Consider the following 14,787-nt stretch of genomic DNA (forward strand, 5'->3'; position numbering starts at 1 on the left):
CTGCTAAGACCCATATATTTGATCATTTGAGGGTAAGGGTAAATTATCCATTACTCACAATATTCCCCAGCCCCTAGCTCTTGGCAATGGAAAACAAATTAAAATACATGTTCTTGGCTTGATCTTTTTTCTTAAAGTATACAAATAATTGTACTTCACATTTTGCCATAAGCCATCTTTTAGCTTGAAAACATATAAATATGTAGTGTCTGTATGTTGTGTACCTGTGTCTACACATATTTTTATATACTTATTTTAAGCAAAGTAACTTTCATGATAGCCGAGGCTATTGTACAATTGTCGAGAGATACATTAGTGGTAACACTGAATTTCTGGCAAAATAGTAAGTGGTTATTTTGATCCAAAAGCTAAGACTGAACAAAACAAAGCACTGAGGGCAGATTTGGGATCTGGATCTTGCCAACAATAATAAAACATTTGGATTAAAATCCCCTTATGAAAAATGAGAACAGATCTGTAGCAAACATAGAAATTTCATCTTGACTATATACAGTGCTTTAAGCATATGGTTTCTATTTATTTCAAATTAAATACTCTTTGGCACACTCCCCCCAGTTTTTTTCAGAGTTTCTAATTTTTAAATAATTAGAATATACTTGCAAAGGCTTCCCAAACTTTTACATATTTAGAAATCACACAAATAACTTACTAGCCCAAAGTCTCACCATTTCCACAAAGAAAAGAGTTATTAGAGATAAGAATGCCCTAACTCTAAAATTTAGTTGCCAAATGGTGCACATTTGCTGTGGATAATGCACTAACTCTGGGGGCCCACCAAGTAGAGCGTGATGATCTTTAGGTCACTCAAAAATGAGCAGTACACTCTCAATGTGAAGGTCAGCATGGCTGGGTGGCTGTGTGAAAGTGTGTTGGTTTCATAGGTGTATGTCACCCACACACACACACACAGACACGCAACGGAGAGACAGAGAGAGGGAGAGCGAGAGACCTTGCATTCCCTGTCCCCATTCATCCACGTCTCCTAGTTGATAAAGCTAATTGAGGAAATGGAAGAATACCCTGCAAGAATAACAAAGGCAGAAAGTAGGCAGGACTGGTGCAAAGGGTGCTGAAGCCTGGATGTGTGTAAATGTTGTGAGGACGTGGAAAGGAGGCAACGTGCACATCAAGGGCACCAAGAATCAGGAGAGTGCTGGGAAGTTTCCATGGGTCTGTGTGAGAACTCCAGATTACCCACGTTTTCCTGCCATGATGACTCCTGGTTCTAAGTAATCGGACATACATGACTCCAATGTTCATATATTTAGGTGGTGTACCACCATTGTAGAAATAGGCCCTTATTCTGGCAGGGACAGCTTTTTGGGAATGGCTAGACAGATTCTACTGATGCTAATTATTCAGGGTGATTCTGAATCTAATAATATGACAAACACTTTGAAATGAAGATGACAAAAATGCAAATGTCATCTTTTGCTTTGATTAAAACTAAGAAGAATGGCCAACTCAGAGCTTATTAGAATCCATTGTAAGACATTCAGGCTTTGAGGATTTGGCTCTGATCACTTAACTGGAGAGAAAAATCAAACCCCACTGGGTAGGGACTTACACTACTTGCTCAAGTCAGCAACAAAAGGTCCTAAATCATTCTTTGAAATTAGTGGGAAGACAGTCCATGGGAATGAAAACACATAGAGTGGGAATCTGTCTTGTACCTCATATTGGAATACCAGCATGTCTCTTTAGAATGACTATTATCTGTGAAGGGATTCTGGATCAGACTCCAAAGCATTACTTACATACTCCGGCTTGGGAGTATGTATGAATAGTTTATGTTTTTTAAAAAAATGGTCAATGCCTGTCAGTATTAACTAAAAGATACACACATTCTGAAGAATTCTTTGCACCTACGATATTATCGCCTCTTTACTTACGAGAAGCAGAAGAAATAGAAGACGTTAGAAGACAGGGTATCTATGCAGGGTTCACAAATCCTACTTTAATGACTCTAAAAGATAGCAAAACTGGTTCTACTCAAATAGAACATGAATGGAGTTTTATATATCTCAGTTGAGAGTTTCAGAGGCTTTCCTAAAATCTTTAAATGGTTCTTATATGTAGGCTGAGAAAATGGCAAATATGTCTACTTGAAAAAAATCCAGCATTCGTTCTAGAAATTACTGACACCAGCTAATACCTATTCACCTCCTCTTTTTTTTTTTTTTTTTTTTGGCTGTGTTGGGTCCTTGTTGCTGCGCTTGGGCTTTCTCTAGTCGTGGCGAGCAGGGGCTACTCTTCGTTGCAGCGTGCAGGTCTCTCATTGTGGTGGCCTCTCTTGTTGTGGATCACAGGCCCTAGGCACAGGGTCTTCAGTAGTTGCAGCATGCGGGCTCAGTAGTTGCGGCATACGGGCCCTAAAGTGCGCGGGCTTCGGTAGTTGCAGCACGTGGGCTCAGTAGCTGTGGCACATGGGCTCTAGGGCGCGCGGGCTTCAGTAGTTGTGGCACACGGGCTCAGTAGTTGCAGCACACGGGCCCTAGAGTGTGCGGGCTTCAGTAGTTGTGGCGCATGGGCTCAGTAGCTGTGGCACATGGGCTCTAGGGCATGTGGGCTTCAGTAGTTGTGGCACACGGGCTCAGTATTTGCGGCACACGGGCCCTAGAGTGTGCAGGCTTCAGTAGTTGTGGCACACAGGCCCTAGAGTGTGCAGGCTTCAGTAGTTGCGGTGCGTGGGCTCAGTAGCTGTGGCACATGGGCTCTAGGGTGCGTGGGCTTCAGTAGTTGTGGCATGCAGGCTCAGTAGTTGTGGCTCACGGGCTTAGTTGCTCAGCGGCATGTGGAATCTTCCTGGATCAGGGCTCGAACCTGTGTCCCCTGCAGTGGCAGGCTTCTCAACCACTGTGCCACCAGGGAAGTCCCTCACCTCCTCTTTCTAATTCCATTTCACCACCCTCATTCAGGTGTGTTTCCAGACTGATTTTTAGCCACTTCTGAGACTCCCACAGTGACTAGTATATTGCTCTTTTAAATGGTAGGTTTTCCATACATATGTATCTGTTGTTGTTGAACTTAAGCAAGAAAGTTACTACTCTCTTGGTCCAAGGAATGAAAGAACATCTGTGAGTGACCATTGCACGACAGAAGTGAGGTGTATTTACATAAGCGCTGCCCACGCTTCTGTGGATAAGTGGAAAAGTCTAGTCTACAGCACTGCCAATACTGATACCTTTCATTAATTCTAATTATAAAGTGCCTCAACTCGTTCAAATGAAGCACGCTAAAATCACAGGGGGCGAGAAATTAGAGAGGGAAGGGAAGTTTCTTCCACGTGGAAGTTATGTTTCAACAAAGAAGCAGACTGTCTCTGGAATCTTGTTTTCTCCTTCCCATGCCTGCTGCCTTTACCTGCATTTTAGGTTCTGATCAGCACTTGTATGAATGGTTGTGTCTTGATCGAATTTTCTGGTTCCTATCTCTTCCCCTCCAATACAGCCGTATTCCTGGCCAGATAAGTCCATGCCTCAGAAAAATTACAAATTACTATGTGCCCCAGACCCTGACAGGACTCCATGAGGTAATGACAGTGACATCCTTAGAACGTTGCCTGTGCATAATAATAAATGTCAGCTGCCACCTGGCGTTAAAAGGCCAGCTATTAACTAGGTGGAGTGACTAGTACTGCAGAGTAGTGATTGCACAAGTTACTTAACCTCTCTACACCTCAGTTTTCTCATCTACAAAATGGGGAAGAATACTACCTTTGTAGAGTTTTTGTGAGGATAAATGAATTAAAGTGCATAAAGAGCTTAGCGTAGTACCTGGAACATAAGTTTTACAACTCGAATTCTGTGACGACGATTCTTTTTTCTTTTCTGGCGTGCCGCACAGATTGCAGGGTCTGGTTCCCTGACCAGGGATTGAACCCAGGCCACAGCCCAGAATCCTAACCACTAGGCCACTAGGGAACTCCCCTGTTATGACTATTCTTATTATCTTTCGTGCCTGACTCAAGAACCACCTTCTTCATGAAATTGCCCCTGACTCTTCTACAGATGACTCTTTAGCATCCTTGTATTCGTTTCCTGTTGCTGCTGTAACAAATCACTTTAACCTTTGTGGCTTAGAACAATGAAGATGTATTACCTTACAGTTCTAGAGGTGAGAAGTCAAAGTAGGTCTTACAAGGCTAAAATCAAGGTGTGTGCGTGGCTATATTCCTTTTGGAGGTCCTAGGGAAGAATCAGTTTCCTTGTCTTTTCCAACGTCTCGAGGTCACCCGCATTCCTGGGCTTGTGGCCTCTTCCTCCAACAATGTAGCATCTTTAAGTCTCTGACCCTGACCTCTTCCTCCGACTCCCTCTTCCATTGTGAAGAAGCTTTATTATTGACTACATTGGGGCTGCCAGGATAATCCAAAATGATATTACATCAAGATCAGTTGATGAGGAACCTTAATTCCTCTTTGCCATGCAATACAACATGATCACAAGTGCCAGGGATTAGGACATGACATCTCTGAGGGGAGAGCATTATTCTGCCTACCACATCCTACCTGAACTCTAGTACTATCTATACCATTCACTCGACATTTAGCAATACTAAATAATACTGTATTATTATTTAGCTTTAGGCATCTGTCTACCCCCTTACCCTATCAGTGTGTCTGATGAAGGCAGAACTCTATCTTAGACTCTGCTTCACAGACTGCCCCCTGTAAATGTTTGTTGATAATGGTAATACCCAATGCCCTCCCAAGCCCTTTCCTTTCCTGCGCTGAATTCTTTAGGCTGTGGTTGGTTCACTGATACATCTGATATTGCTGAAAAATGTGCCTTCCTAAGAATTCCCAAACATTTTTTTTTTTTTTTTTTTTTGCGGTACGTGGGCCTCTCACTGCTGTGGCCTCTCCCGTTGCGGAGCACAGGCTCTGGAGGCGCAGGCTCAGCGGCCATGGCTCACGGGCCCAGCCGCTCCGCGGCACGTGGGATCCTCCCGCACCCGGGCACGAACCCGTGTCCCCTGCATCGGCAGGCGGACTCTCAACCACTGCTCCACCAGGGAAGCCCCCCAAACATTTTTACTTTTTATAAACACCCTAGTGATTTAAGAATCACCTCTGCCCTAAAACAATCCACATTTGGTCTATTCTTCTGTCTCAAAGCAGCTCTCACCAAACCAAACTACACACAGGAGAAAAAAAAAAAAAACAACAACTACATAGCACATTTGCACTGGAAGAAGAATCAGCTATTTGATAACAGGCTGCTACTTCTTTTTAATAATTCTTCCTTAAATAGTTCAACTGAATCATTTTGATTGTTGGGTGCAACTCACTACTGAAAGAGGCTTTATATGATTTGAGTTTTTTATGTTAGTTTCACAGATGAAACATCAGAGCCACCATCTACACTGCCCATGTTCACCTCAAAGTGAATTTGGTAGAGACCTCTGGAAGATGGGCATTTCATCAGAGCCACTCAGGTCCTGGGAGGCAAGGTGATGAGGGGAGTAGACGGAAGCAGGCTTCGCAGCAAGGTGTCCTCAACACTCCCTGCTGCTCCCACCTCAAGCTCCCTAGTGAGTCTGTTAATAATTACTTTTGTAACTCTTTTTTTTAATAAATTTATATATTTTATTTATTTTTGGCTGTGTTGGGTCTTCGTTGCTGCGCATGGGCTTTCTCTAGTTGCGGTGAGCGGGGGCTACTCTTTGTTGTGGAGCATAGGCTCTAGGCTCACGGGCTTCAGTAGTTGTGGCACGTGGGCTCAGTAGTTGTGGCTCACAGGCTTTGGAGCGCAGGCTCAGTAGTTGTGGCACACAGGCTTAGCTGCTCCGTGGCATGTGGGATCTTGCTGGACCAGGGCTTGAACCCATGTCCCCTGCATTGGCAGGCGGATTCTTAACCACTGTGCCACCAGGGAAGCCCCTTTTGTAACTCTTCTTGTTACAAAATCTCACTTTTTTCAGCAAGTGAAACTTGTGATTTAAGACAGGATAAAAAGAACTTTTAGTTAAAAAAAAATCTCTATTCCCCCAACTGCCAAGTTAAAAATATTAGACCCATATTCAAAATATTAGGCCACTCCTAAGGGTTTTTCTAAAGGAGGCATAAATTTTACCTGGAATAAGATATGCTATAAGAAAGGTAACCTGAGAAAGTGACCCAATAACAGGGATTGCTTTCAGTGTTTCCTAAATTCTAAAAACCTCTGGGGTAGTCACAAAGCATATTAGTATCTTAAAGGCTCTAAGAAATATTACAATTAAAAAAACCTGTTTGACTTTAACTAGCATTTCCCAAACTAATTTGAAGAGGAAACATTTCGTACAAAATCAGACTTGATATCTAGTACCTTAGCATGAACAATGTTATTTCATTAGCACCATCCACTCCCCTGGGAACCCAAGGCCCCTTTACAGAGCTAGTATTTGCATCTCCACGTCCAGCGCCACCCCTGACATGTAGATGGCACTTCTCTAATTAACTGAACTCCAGCTGATGTAGGGCCAGGCATGGTACCCAAACGCAAAAAGGAGAAGGAACTAATGATGAACAAATCCCCCAACCCGATCGGGTTAAACCCTGATCTTTGAAGATTATATTAAATGTGTCCTTCCTTCAATCCCGTCACTTATTTATCTTTGATTTTGCATTGTTTGGGTTAATTTGTGCATTTTAGAATTACAGGTTCCACAAAGAAGGTTTGTGCATGTAGTGCTTCCAGGTCTCTACTACCGGGTCCTGCCCATAATGGGAAATCAGTTGCTATTTCAGGATGACAACCTAGATAGAGGTTCAGGGCAGGAACTCTAGGTCAGACAGGCCTTGTTTTGAGTTCTTGCTCCACTGTCTGTATATTACCTGAATGACCTTAGCAAAATAGTTAGCCTTTGTAAGCCTCAGCATCCACACGTAAAAGGGGGACATGTCATAGTAGTACTCATCTTATCAAGCTGAACAAGGATTAAATGAAGAGATGCATACAAAGGATAGCATGGTGGCTGACCATGATAAATGCTCAATAAATGTTTACTATTATGATGATAATATGGGGGATATAGAATATTCATACAGTTCATAATATTGTGAATAGAATTATCTAAAAGGTTAATCATCCTTTGTCCAATATGGATTTTGAAATTCTGCAGGATTTTTTTCTTGCTTATTAGTGGTGAAGAGGACAGGAACGCACTAATAAATAATTTCCAAAATCTTCCTTGACCCAACGGCTCCAGCCTCTTTCCCTTCCCCTTCTTTTGAACCAAGGGCTACTACGAAAAATGAATACATATGATTTTCCCTTTTTTTTCATTTTCCCACTGTAGCCTCTGACAGAAGTGATAAATAAGCTCTGAAAGTAAGCAGCAGAAGGAAGAAAGAGAACGAAAAGGCAGACACAGGTAGTTCCTTCAGGATGAAAAACTGTGCCAACCAAGGATCACCACCCCTCCCATCCCCTGAAGCCTTTTCCCAATCCGAGTTCATCCTGAAGGTGTTAAGCCCTCACAGTCATTTTCTGAGACTCAAGATTCTAACATGAATTTCCTGAGAAGGATGAATGAGTGATATAAGGACAGAAACTAAATAGATTAAATATAGGTATTTTATCTGTTTATGAAATTACTGAAATCTGCCTCCATATTTTAGGATTCTATGGATTTCTTCTACAAGAATCCAGAAAACAAAGATTAAAATGTGTTATTTCAGGTGTCAAAAGGTAGGTAACGTCTCTAACCACAGGGTGCCTTTTCAGCTCTTAGGGTAAAAATAAAGATGATTCTTTTCCCCCTTAAAGGGCAAAAAGGTCCATTTTTACTGTTCCTCTCCCTTTAGCTCAGGATGAATTTGCAGATGTCGCAACAAGGTTTTACCTTGGTAGAACTGACTCTGCAAAGTGAGCCAATATCAGAAAGCACTGGAACCAAGAGACTCCCTTATCTGGGCAAGCAGGAAACAAGGGAAAATCACATTATTCCAAACAGCACACACCTCACTCCGATGTGCAAACCTTTCCTACATGGTTGAGGAGTTTTCTCATCGGGAGTCTTATTTTTATCCACAGTGGGGCAGCCTTGGCCTCTAATCTAGAATTATGAAAAACTTTTTTTTTTTCTTTTAATCAATTAGGTCCCATCCAAGCCTGGCCACGTTACCTTACTGATGGGTAGAGAATGTATTCTCTGTACAACAACACACGGCTTCTTGCAAGTTCGGGCCCACCGAGCTCCCTCCTCTCCACTCCGTTAACAAAGTACCATCCCCACAGGCACCTTCAAAGGCTACTGGAACACAGACAAGGAGCATGCCCAGCGGCCTCCTGCTCTTCAGCTGTGTGGCTCAGTTCCGAGTCTTCACAGTTCTTAACACACAGGAACTTGGGGTGAGAGGAGGCCCGAGAGGCATCTGCCATGTTTGCTTTGAAGCTTATTTGTTTCCCACGGGCAGAAATACTGCTCTCCCTCCAGCCCCCCAGGCCTCCCAGCCCCGCCAACACGCGCAGTGCCCCGCACCTGTTGGCACTGATCACATTTTGACTCACGTTACAATTCCCTTCAGGTCTTCACGCTTCCAGCACTATCAGTTTCTCTAAGACAGGGCCTTACGTACCCTGTCATACCTGGCAGAGCCCCTTACACAGTAGGGAAACCTAAGTATCTGTCATGGAATATACTGGCATGAAACCTCTCCAACACCTCTGCAAAGTGGACAGCCTTTGTGTTGCTGGTGTGTTTTTGGAGGAGGCGGCTGTTACTAATTCCTAGAGGAGAGATTTTGTGCATTACCATGGGAAGGCTTCAGATAATTCTGATTTGGAATGAAAGCATTTTGAAGTGCTACTTCAGAGTTGCAGAATTAGTAAAAACACATTCATGGCATGAAAAAATGCACTGTTTAAGTGAGGGCGGGGAGGCAATGCAATGATCACGAAGAAGGACAGGAAGCTGCACAAGGGATTCACTTCTGTGGGTGCCTGGTCACAAAAAAATAGTTGAGGTCAATTCAAGAACTGGCTATCAGGGGGTCAACTCCACCACCAATGACAGCTGTTATTCACCCAGCGTTTACTATGTTACAAGCATTCTTAATACATTCACATTTAATCTTCACAGAAGTCCCATGATGCAAGTCTTTTCCATTTTACTGATGAGAAAACAGAGTCTCAGAGAAGTCAGTTAAATTAAGAGGGAGTATGAATTTTCAATCTGGATCTGAAGAATCCCAAAGTCCCTGCTCTTCCCACGACATCAGAAGGCTGGCAGTCCCACTCGTTTGATGAACTACAGGATAAATGTGCAGAAATGCTGTTCACCAGAAGCCGCACTTATATTTCAGCATCAGATGGTGTATTGTTTAGAGACTGAATCCAGGGCCTCAAATTCCTTCCAACTGTTTCTGAGGTTTTCTTCAGCTCCACAAAACATACAAACGCCCTCTTATAAATTCCTAAGAATACAGAAGGTTTTGACTTGGGCATCTTATAACAAGATGTCTGAGCTGGCAAACAGTTTCAATTCACTACCTTGTGCTCTCAATAATCTTATGCTACTAACATGAAATTTATGGGCTCAACAGAGTATGGACACAGGTGCATGATGGGAGGGACAATTCATTTAAAAATTAACAGATTGTGAGACAAGCTTGAATTCTGTTGGAATACTGTTTGCTGTTAATTCTTGTACCCTCGGAGTGGAATTTTTAAAAAAGAATAAAGTGACCTCAGAGAATTATTATATTTTTATAGGATACCAATCTGGATGTTGCTGATTTTCTTTTCAAATACAATCAGCTATCTTTTTTATTGCAATGCAAAGTCCACTCTTAATGACAGCTAAGACACACAAACATTGGGGGATGAGGAGGAAGAACTATAAGATATATTAGCCACATGACCAGAAATTGGCTCTGGGGCAGCTGGTGTATCATTTATGCACACCAGACTTTCAGGTATCTTGGGTTTGCCTGTCATCCCCACACTACTCCACACCCAGACTCATGGGCACATGGTGAAATATGTTTGTTTGCATCATTCATAGATTAACGCATGCGCCACAGGCAGTTAAAAATTAGGTCTGAAAAACAGAGTGGGGCTTCCCTGGTGGCGCAGTGGTTGAGAGTCCGCCTGCCGATGCAGGGGATGCGGGTTCGTGCCCCAGTCCGGGAAGATCCCACATGTCGTGGAGCGGCTGGGCCCGTGAGCCATGGCCGCTGAGCCTGCGCGTCCGGAGCCTGTGCTCCGCAATGGGAGAGGCCACAACAGTGAGAGGCCCGCATACCGCAAAAAAAAAAAAAAAAAAACCAGAGTGATCATTTGATCAGGGGACAAATCCAGCAATATAGGGATGAAATACAGGACCTATTCAACGTTGTCAGAAACCAAAGTCAGGTGTTGTGTGCTTTCTCCTCACAGAGCTGTAAATGAAACACCAGCAGATGCAGGTGAGTGAGATGATCTTAGCCACTTTCTGGCTCAGTTTGCTCTGGTAGAGAGCTCTCTGATCTACTCAGTTCTGGGGCCAGAGAAAAAAGAAACAAAGATAATGCTGACTGTCTTGGAGGATAAGAGATTAAGGAATACAGCTGGAACACAACAAAATCTGCTTTTGACAAACTCACAATCCATGTTGAGGGCTGTAAGAACAAACAATTTCTAAAGCATAATGCGAATACAAAAAGTACATAAGAGGGCTTCCCTGGTGGCGCAGTGGTTGAGAATCTGCCTGCCAATACAGGGGACACGGGTTCGAGCCCTGGTCTGGGAAGATCCCACATGCCGCGGAGCAGCTGGGCCCGTGAGCCACAACTACTGAGCCTGCGCGTCTGGAGCCTGTGCTCCGCAATGGGAGAGACCGCGATAGTGAGAGGCCCGCGCACCGCGATGAAGAGTGGCCCCCGCTCGCTGCAACTAGAGAAAGCCCTCGCACAGAAACGAAGACCCAACACAGCCAAAAAAAAAGTGCATAAGAACCTTAACATTCTTGATTGACATATCAACAAGAATTGTGAGAATCTGCAAAGTCTTCAACAAAAATATTGGCACAAATTCCCAGACCTCTCTCAAATAACAATTTCATCGAAATCCATGTATTTCCTGTGTATATCTTTGTAGCATGAGTCAACTGCATTTTCATCTTTCACTACAGTTTTATCAATCACTTGCACAGCTGTACTTACCTTGCAGCAGGAATAAAAAAATTCCTGCATCAGCTGACATGCAAAGTACTTGGACTTACAGAGTTGCTAGTGAATAATCAAAGGGTGACTATCAAAATAAATGAATGCCCAAGAGCTACCAAAATACAGAATTATAAGAGGTTCAGTTGTGACTAAGAAATCTCCAAAGGCTTCCCACAGTAGATAGCATTTGATTTGAGCAACACTTTATTTTTTTAAAACAGTATTTATTCATTCACTCATTCATTCACTCATTCACTCATTCATTCATGTGGCTGCCCCTCACGGCTTGTGGAATCTTAGTTCCCTGACCAGGGATTGAATCTGGGCCCATGGGAGTGAAAGCGCTGACTCCTAACTACTGGACCGCCAGGGAGTTCCCTGAGCATCACTTTAGGTTGGCAAAATTTGAGAAGTAAAAAGGGATGAAGTGCATCTAAGTTTAGGAGAATCATATGTACAAAAGTGTGACAGTGCGAAGAACTGAGGGAAAGTGTTGAGTAATCCAGTTTGTAGGCAGACCTCAAGGTGTGAGGAAAATATACTGGGAGATAATACTACAAAATTAATTCAGGATCACTTGGAGCAATTCATGGATGTCATGCCTTAGCATCTGTACTTTTCTGTAGGCAATGGAGGAAAGGTAACCTGGTGGGATGGACTTGGTAGAGGGGTGGGGAATGGAAGCAGAGAGACCACTAACAACTGTATAAACCAGGATTAAAAGCAGACGTAAGGAGAGAGTAAGAAGAAATGAAAGTGGGAAGGTTGAGGGGATACGACAGGATTAGGAATGGATGGTACGGTTTTGCAGGAGGAAGCAGCAGTCATGACATGGTACGGGACATCTGCTACCAGTAACTGAGGTTAGCAGAAAAGCAAGATGAGAGAACAGGCAGGGGGATCTCAGGGTTCGGATATATTAAGTTTGAGGCTTCTAAGTGAAAAATCACATGGAAATGTTTACTTGACTCATTCAAGATGGCTGAATAAGTAGTTACATCCACCTCCCCTCCCTCTAAATGTGAAATGACAATAAAATAGAACTTTAAAAACTGAATGGAACCATAACAAACAAACAAACAAACCAAGAATGAGAGTCATCAAGGGATCAGAGATCCTGAGAAACCAGGGTCCAAGACATCAGAGGTTAAACAGGAATTCTCCCTAGGGAGCTCCTTCTGCATCAAAGAATAAAAAGTAGGCCCTGAAGCAACCAAAAAGACAGTTAATTAAAGGGCTGCATTCAGGTTACCAGATCCAGCTACTCAGCAGCGCCCAGACCACTCCACAACCAATTACTCCTTAATAGCCAGTCAAGGCTTCCCTTTTGAGCTAAAGGCAGAAAACTACTGTCCACACAAAGTTGGTGATCTGCCTGGGAAGATTCCCTGTGGGGGACCTGGGGCTTGTCAGGGAAAAAGACTAGAGTTTAAGGTAATTTATGATTTACGGTAACTTCAGTCCCAGAAATTGAGAGATGGAGAAGACAGACATGTCCTAGAGGTAAAATACAGTCAACTACTCCATCTCCAGATACATCTAACCCCTTCCTTATTTTGGCAATTTGGGGGGGGGGTCCTCAGCTTGCCTTCCTCCTCCGCTACAGGAAAGCCCACCTATTACTGGTACCCCCATTACTATACCTGTTGACACAGGCAGTTATATCATCCAGAAAAAAGCATTTCTGGAGAAACAAACCCACTACCTATACCAGTCAATTTAGTCTTTTATTCATAAACATGTACCTACAACCAATGATAAGCAAACATCTATGGAAAATCAATGATATAAAAATAGAAAGACCAGGGCTTCCCTGGTGGCGCAGTGGTTGAGAGTCCGCCCACCGAGGCAGGGGACACGGGTTCGTGCCCCCGTCTGGGAGGATCCCACATGCCGCGGAGCGGCTGGGCCCATGAGCCATGGCCACTGCGCCTGCGCGTCCGGAGCCTGTACTCCGCAACGGGAGAGGCCACAACAGTGAGAGGCCCACATATCGCAAAAAAAAAAAAAAAAAAAAAAAGTTTACGGCTTTTCCATAAAAACAAATGAAATAATGCCATTTGCAGCAATATGGATAGACCTAGAGATTATCATACTAAGTGCAGTATGTCAAAAAGAGAAATCAAATACCATATGATATCACTTGTATGTGGAATCTAAAATATGACACAAATGAATTTATCTACAAAACAGAAACAGACTCACAGACATAGAGAACAGACTTGTGGTTGCCAAGGGGAAGGGAGTGGGGGAGGGATGGGATGGATTGGGAGTTTGGGATTAGCACATGCAAACTATATATTACATCAATATATAGAATAGATAAACAACGAGGTCCTACTGTACAGCACAGGGAACTATATTCAATATCCTGTGACAAACCATAACGGAAAAGAACATGAAAAAGAACTTACATATATATGTGTAACTGCATCACTTTGCTATACAGCAGAAATTAACACAACACTGTAAATCAATTATACTTCAATAACTTTTTAAAAAAAGTTTATGGCTTTTTCTCCAAAATGCTACTCCTAAAGATCTATCTTCAGGAGAGAAAAGTGAGGGAAATTTCCATATGAAGATAATTATTGCACTGTCTTTATAATAGCAAATCCAAGTGATCAACAATAGAGGAATGACAAAATAAATTCTGACACATTCATCCTTTTATAAGCTATGCAGTTATTATCATATTCAACATTTACTGGGTGTCAGGCACTTACTTAAGTGCTTTACTCTTTCAGCCTTCACAAGAACCCTATGAAGTAAGTTCTCTTATTTACTGGTCCCACTTTACTGAAAGAAAGGAAGAAGTTGAGTTACTTTGCTGAGATCACGAAACTAGAGTCCTGGTACTGGGATTCCAAGCCAGTCCAGCTCTAGAGCCCAAACTATTCAGCATATATACTACATTGCTGTTTTGTATGTTACTTTTCAAATGTGATACTGAATTCTATTTTATAATTTTTCTTCCAACGATTTTTGTTTCAATATTCACAGCAAAACTGATCTCTGCTTTTCTTTTAGGAGAAATATCTTTTCCTTGTTTCAATATCAACGTTATTTTCCCTTCATAAAAAGGAATATGGAAACTTCCCTTCATTTTCTATCTTCTGAAACAGTTTAAAATCATATTGGGGGCTTCCCTGGTGGCGCAGTGGTTGAGAGTCTGCCTGCCGATGCAGGGGACACGGGTTCGTGCCCCGGTCTAGGAAGATCCCACTTGCCGCGGAGCGGCTGGGTCCGTGAGCCATGGCCGCTGGGCCTGTGCATCTGGAGCCTGTGCTCCGCAACGGGAGAGGCCACAGCAGTGAGATGCCCGCGTACCAAAAAAAAAAAAAAAAAAAAAAATCATATTGGGATGATCTGTTAAGGTGTGACAGATGTGCCTTGTGAACCTGAAGGAGAGGGAAGGGAGGGTAGCTCTTTAACAGCTTTATTTCATCAATAATCAATTTTCTTTCAGATTTTCTGTCTTCCGGGGTCAGCTATGGTCACATACTTTCCATTTCATTAAAAAAAATTAACAGCTTTACTGAAGCACAGTTTACATGCCATAAAATTCACCTGTCTGAAGCGTACAATTCAATGATTTTTAGTACATTTACAGAGTTGTGCAATCATTATCA

General features: G+C 42.8%; 1 protein-coding gene across 6 annotated transcripts in view; it reads right to left on the minus strand.

The window, feature by feature from the left end:
* The window catches only part of SH3D19 (SH3 domain containing 19), a 183,734-nt gene that overhangs the window by 117,087 nt on the left and 51,860 nt on the right, over positions 1–14,787 (minus strand). The gene's annotated exons all lie outside the window — the stretch shown is intronic.

Source organism: Mesoplodon bidens (assembly GCF_964165515.1).
Source record: "Mesoplodon bidens genome assembly, chromosome: 1".
Lineage (NCBI taxonomy): Eukaryota > Metazoa > Chordata > Mammalia > Artiodactyla > Ziphiidae > Mesoplodon > Mesoplodon bidens.